The sequence below is a fragment of the Aegilops tauschii genome, chromosome 5, assembly GCF_002575655.3.
Source record: "Aegilops tauschii subsp. strangulata cultivar AL8/78 chromosome 5, Aet v6.0, whole genome shotgun sequence".
NCBI lineage: Eukaryota > Viridiplantae > Streptophyta > Magnoliopsida > Poales > Poaceae > Aegilops > Aegilops tauschii.
Window position 1 is genome coordinate 532,928,931 of NC_053039.3, and position 16,691 is coordinate 532,945,621.

Below are 16,691 nucleotides of genomic sequence, written 5' to 3' on the forward strand. Positions count from 1 at the left end.
GAGGGGAGCTCCGGGGAGAGCAATACCCACCAGGGCACACGTGGGGGCCCAAGCGCGCCCAGGTGGGTTGTGCCCACCTCGGTGGCCTCTCGCACCGCCTCTTCACTCTATAATTCCCAAATATTCCAAAAACCCTTGGGGTAACCCTAGATCAGAAGTTCCACTACTGCAAGCCTCTGTATCCATGAAAAACCAATCTAGACCCCGTTCCGGCACTCCGCTGGAGGGGGAGATCATCACCGGTGGCCATCTTCATCATCTCGGCGGCCACCATGATGAGGAGGGAGTAGTCCACCCTCGGGGCTGAGGGTTTGTACCAGTATCTATGTGTTTAATCTATCTCTCGTGTTCTTGAGATGTCATGATCTTGATGTATCGCGGGCTTTGTTAATATAGTCGGTTCATATGGTGTTTTACCCTCTCTCTCTTGTGATGAATTGAGCTTTCCCTTTGAGATTTTGTTTTATCGGACTGAATACTTTTATGGATTTGAGAGCACTTGATGTATGTCTTGCTATGAATACCCATGGTGACAATGGGTATCATATTGATTTACTTGATATGTGTTTTGGCACTCAACTCGCGGATTCCCGAGGTGACATTGGGGTAATCTATGCATATGGGTTGATGCATGTTCTCGTCTTTTGTTTCTCCGGTAGAAATCTTGGGGCACTCTTTGAGGTTCTTTGTGTTGGATTGAGCATTATGAATCTAAATTTGCTTTGGTGTTATTTTAGTACGAACCCTTGATAGATCGATCAGAAAGAATAACTTAGTGTTATTTTAGTACGAACTCTTGATAGTCGAACAGAAAGAATAACTTTGTGTTATTTTAGTACGAACTCTTGGATAGATCGATAGGAAAGAATAGCTACAAACAATTTCTTCTTATGTTCTCCGCTAGATAGGAACTTTGGAGTGATTCTTCATCGCACGTTGAGGGACGGTAATATGATCCAATTATATTAGCATTGTTGAGAGATTGCACTAGCAAAAGTATGAACCCTTGGCCTTGTTTTCAAGCATTGCAATACCGTTTGTGGTCACTTTTGTTACTTGCTACCTTCCTGTTCTTTATTGTCACTATCACAAAAATCAATATCTACTATCATTACTACACTTGTATCACCATCTCTTCGCCGAACTAGTGCACCTATACAAATTTCCATTGTATTTGGTGTGTTGGGGACACAAGAGACTTTTTATTATTTGGTTGCAGGGTTGTTTGATAGAGACCATCTTCATCCTACACCTCCCACGGATTGATAAACCTTAGGTCGTCCACTTGAGGGAAAATTGCTACTGTCCTACAAAACTCTGCGCTTGGAGGCCCAACACAAGTCTACAAGAATAAAGTTGTGTAGTAGACATCAACGATTTATGTTTGTGTTGGATGACACTCATCATATAACAGTCACAACCTAGAGTGATACACAATAGCTCCAATTCGTCAATGAAATATAGGCATGTATTCCGTATACAGTCATACATGCTTATAATAAGAAATTGCATGACATCTTTTGTCCTACCCTCCCATGGCAGCGGGGTCCTTAAGGAAACTAATCGATATTAAGGCCTGCTTGCAATAGAGAACCGGAACAAAGCATTAACACATGGTGAATACATGAACTCCTTGAATTACAGTCATTCCAGAGAGTGTCCCAATTATTGTCACTTTGGGGTCTAATGATCAGAACAATAACAAGTGCATATAACTAGGAGATAGGATCAGGAACTCAAATATATTCATGAAAACATAGAGGGTTCAGATCTGAAATCATGGTATTCGGGTCCTAGTGACAAGCATTAAGCATATCAAAGTCATAGCAACATCAATCTCGGAACATAGTGGAACTAGGGATCAATCCCTAACAAAGTGACTCGATTACATGACAAATCTCATCCAACTTCATCACCGTCCAGCAATCCTACGAAGCTATTACTCACTCGACTGGTGAGCATCATGGAATTGTTGATGATGACGACAACGACGAATCCCCCTCTTCGGAGCCCCGAACAAACTCCAGATCAGCCCTCCGGATGAAGAAGAGGAGGTGTCGGCAGCTCCGTCTCGCAAAACATGATGAAACTTTCTCTCTGATTTTTCTCTACGTGAGACGATACTTATGGAGTTGGAATTAGGGCAAACGGAGGCTCATGGGGCCCATGAGCTCACATGGCGCTCTCTGGGAGGGATTGGGTGGGCATGCCCCCTGAGCTCATGGTTCCTGAGTGGCCCCCTCCAGTAGGTCTCTTCTGAAATAATCTCCATAAAATTTCAGCCCAATCTGAGAGCTTTTATTTCCGCACAAAAATGACACCATGACGATTCTGCTGAAAAATGCGTCAATCCAGGTTAGTTTCATTAAAATCATGCAAATTAGAGTCCAAAACAAGAGTAAAAGTGTTTGGAAAAGTAAATACGTTTGGGATGTATCAACTCCCCAAGCTTATCTCATTGCTTGTCCTCAAGGAATTTAGTTAACAAACTGAAAGTGATAAAGAAAAACTTCTACAAACTATTTTGTTCTTGATGTTGTATATATGCTTAACTAGTGTACAAGTTTTCAACAAAGATTATGAACTAACCACATGAATGATAACACTTAGGTCTCATTTTTACTCATGACAATAGCACAACCAACTAATGAGCAATAATAAGATATCTCAGATGCCAACAATTTGTCAAAATAATTATGATATACTATATCACTAAGCTCCCTAGGACTGGAGGCCTCACAATCAATTGAGGTCTCCAATTGGAATTTGGTCAACCAATTTTGACCGGGTCAACATTTCTCAAAATTCTCTCCTTCAATTTTTTGTATAATACGCTATGCTTCCTAATTTTTAAAACTTCACAATTAATTGTAACTTCAATTTAGAATTGGGTCACTCGATTTTGACCGGGTAAACAATTTCTCAAGGAGCTCTCCCATTTAATTATTTTAATTCTGTATTTTTCCCAATTCTAAAGCTCTTTCATTCAATTGAGGTGTTCAATGTTGGATTTGTTTATGATTTTGATCGGGCCAACGATTTTTCAAATTAACCAGCAGCAACCGGCCTATAAAAACATATCAACCCCGCACAGACTCCCTTCACCTAGAAAAAAGCGCCACCGCGTGATACTATAGCACGAATATAGTACATGCAACCACCGGTGCAAAAAAAATCCCGCATAAATATGTATTAATTAGCGGATAACGTAGAATCACACCACAAAAGGCCCACCAAATAACCACATTACAAATAAACATTAAACACACTAATAACCCACAAGCATAGGGGATCGTTTGTAGCCTTCTTCGATAAATAAGAGTGTCGAACCCAACGAGGAGCTAAAGGCAGAACAAATATTCCCTCAAGTTCTATCGACCACCGATACAACTCTACGCACACTTGACGTTTGCTTTACCTAGAACAAGTATGAAACTATTTTGCAAGAATAAAACTACGAGTACTTTGAGAGAATAAAACTAAGAATAACTTGCAAGGTAGTAAAAGTAGATAGCTTTTGTCAACAATAAAGTCATTTGTCCCTAGGAAATCGATAATAAGTACCGGTAATTATTCTTGCAATTTTATATGAGGGAGAGGCATGAGCTAACATACTTTCTCTACTTGGATCATATGCACTTATGATTGGAACTCTAGCAAGCATTCACAACTATTAAAGATCATTAAGGTCATGAAACCCAACCATAGCATTAAGTATCAAGTCCTCTTTACTCCCATACGACATAACCCACTTATCCAAGTTTAGGCTGCTGTCACCACCGCAACACCGACAAAAAGCAAACCATGAACATATTGCAACACCCTATAGCAAGGACCCCTCACGTTTGCATGAGAACGGAGGGCACCATAGGACAACACCATAAATAAAATATACAATCATACCAACCAAGATCACGATTAACCCACAGGACAAAACAGATCTACTCAAACATCATAGGATAACCATAGATCATTGGGAAATAATATATTGAGTTGAGCACCATGTTTAATTAGAGATTACAGCGGGGAGAAGGGGTTACATCGCTGCATAGAGGGGGAGAAAGTTGGTCTTGACGGTAGCAAGATTGTTGATGTAGATCGCCGCCCTAGCCCTGGCGGCACTCTGGTGCCACCGGGAGAGAGGGGAGAGAGCCCCCCTCCTCCTTCTTCTTCCTTGGCCTCCCCCCTAGATGGGAGGAGAGTTCCCCCTCTGGTCCATGGCCTCCATGGTGGCGGAGGGGCGGGAGCCCCTCAGAGATTAGATCTCCCTCTCTGTTCTCTTCTGTTTCGCGCTCCTGATCTGGCCGAAAACAGTTTCTTATATTCCAGGAGATCCGTTACTCCAATTGCGCTGATATTTTAACACATTTTTTCGGATATAAGCTTCCTTGCGCCCGAAGTAGAGCACCAACCGACGTTCGAGGAGGGCACAACCCACCACCACGCGCCAGGGGCCTCTGGCGCGCCCTAGTGTCTTGTGGGCTGTGTGGGCCTCCGTTTGCGGTGATTCTAATTCCCAAAAATAACATATATTCAAAAATAATTCTCCATGAAATTTTATTGCATTTGGACTTCGTTTGATATGGATATTCTGTGATACAAAAAACATGCGAAAAACAAGAACTAGCACTGGGCACTGGATCAATAGGTTAGTCCAATAAATCATATAAAAAGTTGCCAAAAGTGTATAAAAGTTGTATAATATTGGCATGAACCAATAAAAAATCATAGATACGACGGAGACGTATCAGACACTTCATCATCTCCCCCATCGACCAAACTAAATATTCCCTCAGTGTCAAAATATAAGGGGTATGATTATATGGACAGTCAAATTCTTTAACTTTGAACAAGTTTAGAGCCAAAAATATCGACATCCCCAATATTAAACAAAAATATATGAAAATTCATTTCTTGATGAATCTCATAACATCGATTTGATATTATGAATTTTGATTTATTTCTCTACAAATTTGATCAAACTTAAAGAAGTTTGTCTTTTCAAAATAATAATACGCCATATATTTTGAAATTCAGTGAGTAAAGAAATATAAGAATCCCAACAACATCAACAGCGCAGCAAAGCGCGCCCAACCCTTCTAGTATAAGGAGATACTCCCTCTGTTACTTAATATAAGGTGCATTTGTTTTTTGATAAAATTTAATAATGTAAGGAGCATTTCTGCTAATTCATCAATAATTCCGTTTTATCCCTCTAGAAAAAAAGGAAAGTATCTCTCCCGATTGAGTGTATCTCTTACTTTTCTAGCCCAAATGATTTAGTTACCACTAATCAATGATTTAACCAAGGTTAATTTTTTCCTAACTTGTGTATTAATATGTGTCTTGGTCACCATGCCAAAAATTATACACCTTACATAAAGGAATGGAGGGAGTAAATTATTAGAGGTTGACTAGAGATGCTCTTAGTATTTGTTAACAAGATGGCATATTGGGTAGTTTCGAAGGAACTCCAAGGGCAGAGGGGTATGGTGGGTGAAGTGGAGGAGGTGAAGCAACCATTTCTCTGCTCCAGCAAAATGAACTGGATGCTACTCCAGCTCCAATCCACTAAGGAATTGAAGTTGAGGTGTTTGAAATAACTCTACTAAAATCATGGAGTGGTGCAGTCCAAAACCTACCCTCAATCCGACAAGAACCAACTAGGAGCATATCCTATATGTGAAGGTCGACCGTATTACCGGATTGATGGATCTAGTTTGTTAAATGACTCGACGACTAGGGCTCCGGGGCACTAGTCCTTAAGGGCACGTGCACGAAGACTTCTCAGGTGTAATCGACGAGGTTAGGACGGCTCCGACAAGCGGCGCGTGAGCGGCTCATTCTGGCGGTAGTGGTCGTTTGATGGTCCAAGAACCTCTATGTAATTTTTATTATGTTTGGGGTGCTTTGTACATTTGGTGAACTATTAAAAAAAAGACTCCGAATGCATATGACTGTGATAGACCTTCATAATCGTTTGCCCTTAATGTTCAAAGTATGGTCGGTAGAATGGTAGAAACTTATGTCTACGCGTATATTTCCAGTAGCTAGTCCAAATAGATGTTGGTTTATCAAGATTCCATGAAAACATGATGCAGACACTACACTAGGATTAATTTATTTCTTCTATCACCAATTCATCATGAGCTAGCACACCATAAAGACTTGGTAAAAAGGTACAAATACAAAGACACACATATGCGCGAGACCTATTAAGCAGTGACATCGATCTTCATGCCTTGCTGGCAGTGACCCGGAAGGCTGCAGATGAAGAACGCTTTGCCTCCGCGGGAGAGCTGGATGTGGTCATTGCCAGAGGTGTAGGTCCTCGACGGGCCCGAGACCCTGCATGAGTTGTAGTCGCCTTCTCCCACCTGCACCACATTGTGCATACTCGGGTTGTACTTGAACACTGCGTGCATTAGTTAACACAAGAATATAGATCAGAACACAGTATAGACATCAAGAACAACCAATCACTTGATCTTTAGAGTTCTCACCAAGCACGTCACCGGACTGGATGTGCTTGCCACTCTCCCATCCGGAGACGCTGAAGCTCTATCCCTTGTTGTCACCAACGGTCCACTCCTTGCCATGGACAACGGTGGTTGCACAGCAAACGGCCAGAAGCAGCACCAAAAGGGTGGGTACCATGGTTGCCTGTGCCATTGATGGTGTTGCTCTTGACTTCTTGTTGATACCGAAGATCACAAGAACAAAAAAGTGAAATAGTGGTCGATTCCTCAAGTGATGGCTTGCGTTCGGTCTCCTTCTCGTATGATATATATAGGCGGTCAGCTAAAATCATTGTTTTAATGTGCTCAAATAATGAGAATCGTGCCTTAAATTAGACAAATCAACATTTGTGATATGCAACATTAGTTAGTATATGCTACCAAATCCTCCAACTTATATAATCTGATCTTGGATTAATGGAAATGAACGAGGATGCATTTATTTCCTACTTTCATGATTTAGTAAGTATTTCTTTTTCCTGGATGCATTAGTTGTATATCAAATATTTATATATACTAGTATTAGATGATATAATTGTAATAAGAAATTCTTAAAATACAAAATTATTTTTTATAAGGAGAAGTCCCTAATCTTGACTTTTCAATCATAGCTGCTAAAGCGATTGGAGGCCATGATTTGTGATTGTTTAGTCTCAAATAATTTGAAATTGATAGGAATATTTTCAATAAATGGAGTTCAAATGAATTTCAGAAGTTGGAAAATTGAATGCATTAGGTTCATATAAGAATTTTAGGCTAGGTTAATCATGAACAATTGAAAAAGAAAAGAGCCCCGATTGGTTAACAGAGTAGTAAACCCGACGAGATTCAAAAGGATCTTGTTGAGAGGAAAATTTGTGAGACTTACTAAGAACTTGTAGCCACTTGGGACGGAGACGATGACCTCAAGGGCGCCCTCCGTGAAAACTCTGCAACTACTCCTGATCGATAAAATTAGCCCTAAACTAACCATCCTGGCACAAACTGGAATGACCTACTGATAGCCCTCAAGTATAGGGGATCGCGATAGTCTTCAAGGTTAGTATTACACCCAAATTTGTTGATTCGACATAAGGGGAGCCAAATAATATTTATTAGCCTTAGCAGTTGAGTTGTCAATTCAATCACACCTGGGAAATTATATTTCTGCAACAAAGTGTTTAGTAACATGGTAGTTTGATAGTTTTGATATTAGCAGTAACAGTAGCAATAGTAACAGGAACAGTAAAAATAGAAGTTTGTGATGATTGTAAAACCAGCAGCAATAGTAACTTAGCAAAGACCAATATGAGAAAAGTGTAGGTATTGGGTTAGCGATGTATATTTGTGTTGGATGAAAGCCATCATATAGCAGTCACAACCTAGAGTGATACACAATAGCTCCAATTCATCAATGTAATATAGGCATGTATTCCGTATATAGTCATACATGCTTATAATAGGAAATTGCATGACATCTTTTGCCCTACCCTCCCGTGGCAGCGGGGTCCTTAAGGAAACTAAGAGATATTAAGGCCTCCTTGCAATAGAGAAACAGAACAAAGCATTAACACATGGTGAATACATGAACTCCTCGAATTACAGTCATTCCCAGAGAGTATCCCAATTATTGTCACTTTGGGGTCTAAGGATCAGAACAATAACAAGTGCATATAACTAGCAGATAGGACCAGGAACTCAAATATATTCATGAAAACATACATGGTTCACATATGAAATCATGGTACTCGGGTCCTAGTGACAAGCATTAAGCATATCAAAGTCATAGCAACATCAATTTCGAAACATAGTAGAACTAAGGATGAAGCCCTAACAACTGGACTGGATTAATGACAAATCTCATCAAACTCCATCACTGTCCCGCAAGCCTACGAGGCAATTACTCACTCCCAATGGTGAGCATCATGGACTTGTTGATGATGATGACAACGACGAACCCCTTATTTGGAGCCCCGAACAAACTCCAGATCAGCCCTCCGGATCAAGAAAATGAGGTGTCGGCGGCTCCGTCTCGCAAAACATGATGAAACTTTCTCTCTGATTTTTCTCTGCGCGAGACGGTATTTATGGAGTTGGAATTAGGGCAAACGGAGGCATGTGGGTCCCATGAGGTCACAGGGCGCTCCCTGGGGGGATTCGGTGGGTGCGCCCCCTAAGCTTATGGTTCCGAAGTGGCCCCCTCTAGTAGGTCTCTTCGCCAATATTTTTCATATTTTTCAGAAATAATCTCCGTAAAATTTCAGCCCAATCTGAGAGCTTTTATTGCCGCACAAAAATAACACCATGACAATTCTTCTGAAAAAAGCATCAATCCAGGTTAGTTTCATTCAAATCATGCAAATTAGAGTCCAAAACAAGAGTAAAAGTGTTTGGAAAAGTAAATACGTTTGGGATGTATCAACTCCCCAAGCTTATCTCATTGCTTGTCCTCAAGCAATTTTAGTTGACAAACTGAAAGTGATAAAGAAAAAATTCTACAAACTCTTTTGTTCTCGGTGTTGTATATATCACTACTGCAGGATGCTGCTAACGCGACACTATGATCAGAGATCCTTTCACGAAATTGTGTGCGACGCATTAATCGCAAACGGGGATGTAAAAAACGGTCAAAAAAGGTGCAAAACGTTTGCGATGGCGTAGCCATCAAACACGGTTCAGATGGGCACACAGTTAATATCAATATGTGTGCGATATATGGACAGAACAACAGAAATGGGCAACCATATCAATGTGTGTGCGATATATGGCATACAGTTCGCTCCGATGAACGGTTTGCTATTAGGGAGTGCAACAGAAACGGGTAGCCAGATCAAAGTGTGTGTGATATACGGCATACGGTTCACTCCGATGAACTGTTTTCGATTAGGGAACACAACAGAAACGGTTCAACTTAACAAGATGTGTGGGATACGTGGCAAACAGCCGACTCAGATGAACGGAGCGCGCCGCGGCTGCCTCAACGGCGAGCAACCACGCGGTCAACCTTCTGCCATCAATAAATTTTGACCTTATTTCTCGTCACATTGCAGAATACAACGCAATAAGTAATTGCAAATCTGTTCACACCTATCAAACTAATATGTGTTCACACTTAGCACCGGGCTATAAAAACTACCCACTTGAAAATTACTTCACAGTTCCTCTCCTCATCACCCACAAAACTGGTCTTTCCTGTCAAGTCGTTCCGCCATGACCGGTAGGAGGAGTTTAGGGTGGACATATAACCAAGCAGCAAAGAACCGTTCTTACCTACGCATCAAAACTACAATGATTATTCGTCAAGTGTGTTGTTTTAACCTTCAACAAGGACCGGCCGTAGTCAAACTCGGTTGAACTAAAGTTGGAGAAACAGACACCCGCTAGCCACCTGTGTGCGAAGCACATTGGTAGAACCAGTCTCATGAACGCGGTCATGTAATGTCGGTCCAGGCCGCTTCATCCAACAATACCGCTGAATCAAAGTAATACATTGGTGGTAAGCAGTATGATTATTATCGTCCACAACTCATTGTGTTCTACTCGTGCATATAACATCTACGCATAGACCTGGCTCTGATACCACTGTTGGGGAACACAGTATTTCAAAAAATTTCCCTACGATCACGCAAGATCTATCTAGGAGATGCATAGCAACGAGACGGGAGAGTGTGTCCACGTACCCTCATAGACCGAAAGCGGAAGCGTTTAGTAACGCGGTTGATGTAGTCAAACGTCTTCACGATCCAACCGATCCAAGTATCGAACGTACGGCACCTCCGTGTTCAGCACACAATTAGCTCCATGACGTCCCTCGAGCTCTTGATCTAGTTGAGGACGAGGGAGAGTTCCGTCAGCACGACGGTGATGATGAAGTTACCAGTGCAGGGCTTCGCCTAAGCACTACGACGATATGACCGAGGTGTGTAACTGTGGAGGGGGGCACCGCACACAGCTAAGACAAATCTTGGAGTGCCTTTGGGGTGCCCCCTGCCCACATATATAAATGAAGGTGGGAGAGAGGCCGGCCCTCCTAGGGGCGCGCCAAGTGTAGGGAGTCCTACTAGGACTCCCAAGTCCTAGTAGGATTCCCTTTCCTTTCGGAGTGGGAAAGAAGGAAAGGAGGGAGAGGGAGAAGGAAAGGGGGGCCGCGCCCCCACCCCTTGTCCAATTCGGTTTGGGCAGGGGGAGGCGCGTGCCACCTCGTGACCCTTCTTCCCTCTCTCCACTAAAACCCAATAAGGCCCATTAACTTCCCCGGTGAATTCCCGTAACTCTCCGGTACTCCGAAAAATGCCCGAATCACTCAGAACCATTCCGATGTCCGAATATAGCCTTCCAATATATGAATCTTTACCTCTCAACCATTTCGAGACTCCGCGTCATGTCTGTGATCTCATCCGGGACTCCGAACAAACTTCGGTCATCAAATCACATAACTCATAATACAAATCGTCATCGAACGTTAAGCGTGCGGACCCTACGGGTTCGAGAACTATGTAGACATGACCGAGACACATCTCCGGTCAATAACCAATAGCGGAACCTGGATGCTCATATTGGCTCCTACATATTCTCCGAAGATTTTTATCGGTCAAACCGCATAACAACATACGTCATTCCATTTGTCATCGGTATGTTACTTGCCCGAGATTCGATCGTGGGTATCCTTATACCTAGTTCAATCTCGTTACCGGCAAGTCTCTTTACTCATTCCGTAATGCATCATCCCGCAACTAACTCATTAGTCACATTGCTTGCAAGGCTTATCATGATGTGCATTACCGAGAGGGCCCAGAGATACCTCTCCGATACTCGGAGTGACAAATCGTAATCTCGATCTATGCCAACCCAACAAACACCTTCAGAGACACCTGTAGAGCATCTTTATAATCACCCAGTTATGTTGTGACGTTTGATAGAACACAAGGTGTTCCTCCGGTTTTCGGGAGTTGCATAATCTCATAGTCAGAGGAATATGTATAAGTCATGAAGAAAGCAATAGCAATAAAACTAAACAATCAACATGCTAAGCTAACGGACGGGTCTTGTCCATCACATCATTCTCCTAATGATGTGATCCTGTTCATCAAATGACAACACATGTCTATGGTCAGGAAACTTAACCATCTTTGATTAACGAGTTAGTCAAGTAGAGGCATACTAGGGACACTTTGTTTTGTCTATGTATTCACACATGTATCAAGTTTCCGGTTAATACAATTCTAGCATGAATAATAAACATTTACCATGATATAAGGAAATATAAATAACATCTTTATTATTGCCTCTAGGGCATATTTCCTTCAGCAACATCATTTGGGAGGGATACCTTTTTACCTCTACTTTTCCTTCTTTTCTTCTTCTTCACCACATTATGTGTGGGTTCATTTAATTTTTCCGAGCTTCTTATTGATGAGATTAGTTGAATAGTGAGCTCCTTTTCGTCACCTATTTCATCATGAGAGACAATAGGAGGGAAAGTAGAAATCTTTACCCTGTCATTAGTATTCCTTTTATATTCTATTGGTTTTCCCATCTTTCGATAGTTGGCAATATAAAAATTCTCATTGCAATTTACCATGCAAAACATATGTATTTCTTTCAAATTAGTTTCAGCATGGTCTGTGAATATGAATACTTCAACCAACCATTTTTATGTGAGAATTCTTCACAATCCAAAAATAACAAAGTCCATTATAAAGTTCAAGGGTGATCAGTTATTGCAATATTTGGACATGATTCGATCATGAAAAAGCATGCATCGGAAATTAAGGTAACCAACTTTATTGCAAAGTTCACAAGTAATAGGATAAAGAGAACATGATTTTGTAGCAAATTTATCTATCACTTTGAGCAAAAATTTGTTTCTATCATGTTTGTGCTTCTTACAAAATCTATCATCCCTATAAGGCATGTCTTCACAAAGTCTTTCCACTCCACAAAAATTGACATGCTTATAAGAAACATTTTTGGCATGACTAGTGCAATCATCATTAGCATTTTGGATATTCACAGAGTTCATACTAACAACTTTGCAATCATGCTCATCATACAAGGATTTTATGCCAAACATTTCGTTGAATTCTTCCTCTATCAATTGAGCACAATTTTCGGATCCATCATTTTCAAGAAATACATTATATAGATGAACAAAATGAGACCACCTCAATTCCATTTTTTGTAGTTTTCTTTTATAAACCAATCTAGTGATAAAACAAGAAACTAAAAGATTCACTTGCAAGCTCTAAAGATATACCTTCAAGCACTCACCTCCCCGGCAACGGTGCCAAAAAAGAGCTTTATGTCTACTCACAACTTGTTCTTGTAGACTCGTGTTGGGCCTCCAAGCGCAGAGTTTTGTAGGACAGTAGTAAATTTCCCTGAAGTGGATGACCTAAGGTTTAGGAATCCATGGGAGGCATATGATGAAGATGGTCTCTCAAACAAACCTGCAACCAAATAATAAAAAGTCTCTTGTGTCCCCAACACACCAAATACAATGGTAAATTTTATAGGTGCACTAGTTCGGTGAAGAGATGGTGATACAAGTGTAGTAATGATAGTAGGTATTGATTTTTGTAATATGAACAATAAAAAACAGCAAAGTAGCAAGTAATAAAAGTGAGCACAAACGGTTTTGCAATGCTTGAAAATGAGGGCTAGGGTCCATACTTTTGCTAGTGCAGTCTCTCAACAATGCTAATATAATTTGATCATATAACCATCCCTCAATGTGTGATGAAGAATCACTCCAAAGTTCTTATCTAGCGAGGAACATAAGAAGAATTTGTTTGTAGGGTACGAAACCACCTCAAAGCTATTCTTTCCGATCAATCTATCCTAGAGTTCGTACTAAAATAACACCAAGCTATTCTTTCCGATCGATCTAACCAAGAGTTCGTACTAAAATAACACCATATGATACACATCAACCAACTCTAATGTCACCTAGATACTCCAATGTCACCGCGAGTATCCATGAGTTGATTATACGATATCCATCAAACAATTTCAGATTCATAATACACAATCCAACACAAAGAACCTCAAAGAGTACCCCAAGATTTCTACCGGAGAAACAAAGACGAGAACGTGCATCAACGCCTATGCATAGATTACCCCAATGTCACCTCGGGAATCTGCAAGTTGAGTGCAAAAACACATATCAAGTGAATCAATATGATACCCCGTTGCCACCACGGATATTCACAGCAAGACATACATAAAGTGTTCTGAAATCCATAAAAGTATTAAATCCGATAAGAATGAGATCTCAAAGGGAGAACTCAATTCACAACAAGATAGAGAGGGGAAAACACCATATGATCCAACTATATTAACAAAGCCCGCGATACATCAAGATCATGACATCTCAAGAACACGAGAGAGAGATTAAAAACATAGCTACTGGTACAAACCCTCGGCCCCGAGGGTAGACTACTCCTTCCTCATCATGGAGACCATAGGGATGATGAAGATGGCCTCTGGTGATGATTTCCCCCTCCGGCAGGGTGCCGAAACGGACTCCCAATTGGTTTTTCGTGGCTACAGAAGCTTGTGGCGGCGGAACTTCTGATCTAGGATTATTTCTGATGGTTTCTCTATTTAATGGATTTTTCAGCGTTGGAATCATGCAAAGATAGGCCTCAAGGTGGGCACAATCCACCTTGGCGCGCCCAGGTGTCTTGTGCTCACCTCCTTCACCTTTGGTCCTCCTACGAAGCTTCTAGTGCCTCTTTTGTTCAAAAAAAATCATCAAAAAGTTTCGTTGCATTTGGAGAACTTTTATTTCTGCACAAAAAACAACACCACGGTAGTTCTGCTGAAAAGAGCGTCAGTCCGGTTAGTTCCATGCAAACCATACCAAAACTATATAAAATTGTTGTAAACATGGCATGAATACTTCATAAATCATAGATATGTTGGAGACATATCGGGAGGGCTGCCACCCCATCGCGCCATGCCGGAAGAGCTGCTAGGATGAATACCGAGCACGCTCTTCACCGTCTATGTACCGCATGAAACTGGGGTCAAAGCCACTGGACCGCCGGAGAAACTCCACCTTGGACATGGGTAACTCCACGCTGTCCAGCCGTGGATGACCTGGGCCTCACTGGCCACCGCCCCGGCACCCGCCACCGTGTAGCGAGGCGACCACCGCGGCTCGGCCATGACCGAAGGCCACCATCGCATGCACCCAGCCTGATCTGCCACGTCCTCCACGGCGTCCTCTCCACGCCACCGCCACCGGTCTGCCACCAGATGACCACGCTGCCGCCCAAGGCCACCGCCCGGAGCAAGCCGCTGCGCCGCCAAGATCCAGATCACGTCCGCGCCTCCTCGAGCGAGGAGATCCCACCCCACCTCCCCCACCGCGAGTCAGGGAGGGGATCCCCCGCCACCACCGTCGGCCATTGGGTTTAGCCCTGTGGCATCCTCCGACAACGACGGAGGGAGAGGAGGACGGAGATAACGCCCGACGGCTAGGGTTTGGGGAGGCCCCAAGTCGCCATGTGTGGGAGCGACACGGGGTGAAAATGTCATATACATGTAACCTAAGATTCCACGAGTGGGCACGATCTGAACCCAGCGGCATCTGCACCCACTTTTCAAAAAATATGCATTTTAAGTACGTTTTAAAATCTAAAAAAATCAAAAGAAAATTCCATGCATACATGTTCACAAATGTGTGTGCGCGGTGCAAAGTTTTGTGAAAAAAATGTATTTTTGTTTTGTCTCTGCAAAAAAAGACAAATTTCAGTGCTTCTAAATAGTGTTTCACGACACAATATTTTGTCTTTTTTGCAGAGGCAAAAAAAAGTTATTTTTCCGTGAAACTTTATGCACACACATTGAACATGAATACGTACCCATACCGTCTTTTGCGGTTTTTTTCTAGCATTTAGAAATGTGTTTTTCAAAGTGGGTTCATATGTACCCAGGTTCATCCATGCACTTTTCAAGATTTGACTCTAAATTTACATCGTGAGATTTTTATCCATCAATGTTTCTTGCCAAAACGCAGCTGCGTGGCGAGCACAGAGCGAACTATTCTTTCGCCTTTTACTAAAGAATACCGTGTCTGTCTCAAAAAAAATGTTTCTTGCCAAACAAAAAACTTGACTCTTTTTGAATTTTGTTACTTTTTTTTTGAATTTTACTGTTTGTCCGGGATCACTGGAGCTCAGGATCACATACTGCACGTCCGAAGTGTGTGCAGTGTTCCCATATCCCTATGTAGGAGAATCATCGGTTTTTGCTGTACAATGTGCAAGATAGATTGCCGAATGTGAACAATAATTTTGGAATGTGGTGTTTTAGTTGTCCTCGGATCTTTGACGATATTTTGCGTCAATGTATATTTGAAGTAGTACTGTTTGTAGTGCTTATATACAAGTGCGCCTAGTGCCACCACCACCATCACACATCGTCCCAGTAAAAATGGAGGATTGCGTCCCAGCCTCTGTGTGTGAGCCTCTAGTTACATTCTTACAGATCGAAGAACTTAACTTCACAATCGAGGCGTACGTCTAAATCATCTAAAAAAATCTGAACAGATCAGAACTTTCCATACTGGCGCAGGTTATTTTGTAATGTAGAATCAATCACGAACAATCTCTAAAGATCAAATCTAAATTAATTAACCTTACCTTAAATCACTCAATCACATTAATTAGAAAATTAATAATTGATTTTCAAAAAAATCGCTCAATCACATTAACCTTACCTTAAATCACGGATGGTAATCAATCTCCAAACAAAGGAAACAATACATCGGGGGAGCAGTAAATAAACTCCCTTTCTTATGACATGTATATGATCTTCCCTTCCCTCTCCGTTGTCGAGCGTTCTTGATTCTCGAGGCCGATGCTTGGGCTGCGTCCCTGGGTCCCTGGGCCGGAGGACGAGGACGGCGAGGCCGGGTGCCGCGGCACCGCGTTGGCCGCAGCCGGTGAAGGGGGCGAAGAAGGGCGGCTTCCCTGGCCGTGGCCGTGGCCCTGGGAGTTGGTGTGGTGGAAGCGGCACTTGAAGGACCCGATGTGGGTGGCCGGCGCGCAGACGCACTTGGAAACGGGCCCATGACCCACGCCGGACGGTGCCGACACCGACCCGGGCCACCTCCTCCGCGTATTCTTGGAGCCGTGGCTGGCCGATTTACATGAAATTAATTCCCTCAGTTGTGGTGGCAAATAT

The 16,691-nt window shown here is 42.2% G+C and overlaps 1 pseudogene; it reads left to right on the plus strand.

The window, feature by feature from the left end:
- The first annotated feature begins 15,519 nt into the window (after window positions 1-15,519).
- LOC120965523 (U5 spliceosomal RNA) lies at window positions 15,520-15,653 on the plus strand (annotated as a pseudogene).
- Window positions 15,654-16,691: the final 1,038 nt, after the last annotated feature.